A 3,530-nucleotide genomic window follows, 5' to 3' on the forward strand; every position below is an offset into this window, starting at 1 on the left:
TGCACGTAAGAGAAAAGAATGAAAACAAAACAACCAAATGCTAAACAGGCACTAAGCACAAGAAGCCCAACTTCCCTGAGGTAGGACCATGAGCAGGAGAGCTTGAGGATCTGGGGGATTTCACAGAAGAACTGGCCCACAACATTGCCTTGGCAGAGTGGTAGTGAAAATGTATTGGCTGTGTGCATGACAGCATAGAGAAACCCACTGGCCCAGGCAGCTGCTGCCATGTGGACACAAGCTCTGCTGCCCAGGAGAGTCCCGTAGTGCAGGGGTTTGCAGATGGCAACGTAGCGGTCGTAGGCCATGATGGTGAGGACACAATACTCCGCTACGAACAAAAAGGTAAAGAAAAAGACCTGTGCAGTACATCCCGAGTAGGAAATGGCCCTGCTGTCCCACAGGGAATTGGCCATGGTTTGGGGAACAGTGGTGGAGATGGAGCCCAAGTCGAGGAGGGAGAGGTTGAGGAGGAAGTACATGGGGGTGTGGAGGCGGTGGTCGCAGGCTACAGTGGTGATGATGAGGCCATTGCCCAGGAGGGCAGCCAGGTAGATGCCCAGGAAGAGCCAGAAGTGCAAGAGCTGCAGCTGCCGTGTGTCTGCAAATGCCAGGAGGAGGAACTCAGTGATGGAGCTGCTGTTGGACATCAGCTTCTTCCAGGCATGGGGCACTGTTCAAGAGGGAAAGACAGTGATGAGTTAGAAGAGACTTCTCTGAGCAAAGCCTGAAGTATTTCTCATAGAAATCCCACTGAAGCTGCCTCTCCTATTTCAGAAAGACGTTCAGCAGGTCCCTTTCATGAGACATGCCTGGTGCTGGCTGAAGGTGCCACTGGGAGCAGCAGGCTCTGCTGTGGGCTACAGGGGAGTCAGTCTTGCCCTACAGCAGGACGTAAATAGGAAAACAGGGTGATCTTATATTAAATCCACTTGTCACGTCAAACAGCTTTTCAGCACTGTCACTCCCAATTCAACCAAAAGTGGGGAAGAGCTGAGAGGATTTTGTTCTGCTTTCCCCACCACACTTAAGGAGTACTTTTGGCAGGGAAAGAAGCGAATGTCCTAAGGATGGGGTATCCTGCAAGGAGAGTTTTGTCATTTGTATCACTGGGAGCCTGGGGTTTGCTCAGCTGTGTGGTCTGTGTTCTGTGTGTTGTGTCCTCTGTGTGCTGTGTGCTCTGTGCTCTGCTAGGAGCCTGGGGTGTGATCAGCTCTGCCCTGCAAACCCCCCCCGGCAGCCAAGCACTGCCCAGGGACATCTCTGTGTGTGCAGGGGCTAAGGAGCAACTCATACAAATCCTAAGGACAACTGGAATCTCGGTGCCTTCTCCAGAGGGGAGAAATAAATTTTAATGTCTCACTGCCCACCCATCCACAAGGATAATATATATTCAAAGCAAAGACTCGTTCCCTTAAAGGTAAATGCTGCCTTGATATTCCTCTTGAAAATCTATGCCTAAGCTTGAGCTGTGAGCAAACCTGACCCACACAGCACCCTCTCGACAGCAGAAGCAGGCTGCTCTGCCCTTCCAGGGGTCATTTCTTTCACCCACAGCTTCTCCCCACACTGTCATGGGCAGTTCCCTGCGCAGGCTGAAGTGCTGAACCTGGCAGGCAGCAAAGCCCCTGCTCCACCACTCAGCCCCTGAAACACCAGGACCCTGCTCTAAAGGACAGCCCTGGGCACCCCTGGATGCACACCTGGCTTCACAGCCCTGCAGCTGGTGCCAGGAGAAGGCAGTCCTCATGCCCTGTCCCTCTGACAGCGCAGCAGGGAAGCCCTGCTCTGGAGCACATCCTTCTCCTCTACACCAGAGAAACCAAGACAGTCCTCCTGCCAGATCCCATACACTGTCAGCTGTGCCAGTGTTCGGAGATCCCTGCAGGAACTGAAGCTCTATTGCCCTGCACCCACAGACTTACCATGCAGAGGGCTGTGAAGATTTCTCCCCCAGTGAGCTCTCAGCATCCTCCCACTCCACACTGCCTTTAAGGTCTCTCTGCCTTGCAGGTCTCCTCTCGATGCCTGCAGGCAGTGCCCCCAGCCCTGCTCCTGGGCAGAGCTGTCTCTCTGCAGCGCTGCCCGCTTGCCAGGAGCTCCCTCCATGCCAGGAGCCCAGCCCAGCTCAGCAGCAGAGGACCAGCCCAAGGCAGCACTTTCTCTGCCCCCTCTGGGCTCCCTCCAGGTGTCCCTGGGGCTCCAGGGGAACCTGCTGGGAAACAGGCTGAAGCAATCACTGATGTTCCCTCCCTCACCTGGGGAGAGACACTGCTTTCCAGCAGGGTCATTGCTCTGCTGAGAGACAGACTTAGGTCCAAGAGTCAACTTTTCTGAGAATCATAGAATCTTTTCAGTTGGAAAAGACCCATAACATCATCAAGTCCAATCGTGAACCTAACACTAGCAAGTCCAGCACTAAACCATGTCCCTTAACACTGTGTCTTTTAAATACCTCCAAGTATGGTGACTCAAGCATTTCTCTGGGCAGCCTCTTTCTTGTGCCATCATTGGGCAGGACACGCAGACAGTGACAGGCAGGGATCTCCTTTAGCCCTGCTGAGGGAAGGCAGCCAGCTGAGTCCGTGGAGGCATCTCATGCTGGGATTGTAGTCCTGGGGCTGGAAGGGGACTCGGCTCCCTCCCATGCCCACCACAAACCCACAGGAGGTGGGATTCCTCTTGCCTCAGTGCAGGTCTGCATTAAATAGGCACCTGCATGTCAGCTCCTTGTCTCAGCTCCCATGCTAAGTAATGGTGATGGAGGCCAGGAGTGAGGTGTTCAGATGCAAATGTCTGGTGACATTGGAGGTGCCAGAGGTGGTCAAAGAGATGTGCAGGTAATGGAGACAGATCCAAGTTATGTGCAGGCTGATATAGAGACAGGACAACATCTGAGTGCATCTTCTTTGCAGCTCCTGGGAATTACCTTTGGCCAACTGAAATGACAGCTGATGCCCAAATTAAGGGCAATGGAACCTGTCCCTCCTCATGATGTTCAGGGTGGCCTATAGAGGTATTCCTCTGATGGAATGGAGTCATGTGCCATAGGGAGAGATCTTCTGCATCGTTTTGTATTTACTAGGTCTTGGCTGACAATATTGGCAGTTGTCTCATGCTCAGCCCCACCTTGGGTTACAGAATTCAGATCAGCTACTCAATTCACGGTTCAGATCCAGGCGCCCAGAGCTACAGGAGATGCCAGGGCTGGCACAGAAATCACAGGTCCCACACCAAAAGCAATTCTCCTTCAGGGAGGGTGTGCGACAGATAACCAAGATGGCATCTCGAATGGTATGATTTGGTGCCTTTGTGCCATTGACGGTTCCCATCAGGGAGAGGCACCAGTCACCAGATGCCATCAGAGATGCAAATTCCGTCCCTTCTTCTACCCATTAACTGCAGGCATTACCTGATCACAAAGCACGTCACACCGGGGTCCTTCCTCACTCCCTTGATGATCCAACCAAGGAACAGCCCAAGCATTTGAACAGTGTTTCTGGGTACATCTTGCCTTCAAAGACAGCATC

Source organism: Harpia harpyja, unplaced genomic scaffold (genome assembly GCF_026419915.1).
Source record: "Harpia harpyja isolate bHarHar1 unplaced genomic scaffold, bHarHar1 primary haplotype scaffold_75, whole genome shotgun sequence".
Taxonomy (NCBI): Eukaryota; Metazoa; Chordata; class Aves; order Accipitriformes; family Accipitridae; genus Harpia; species Harpia harpyja.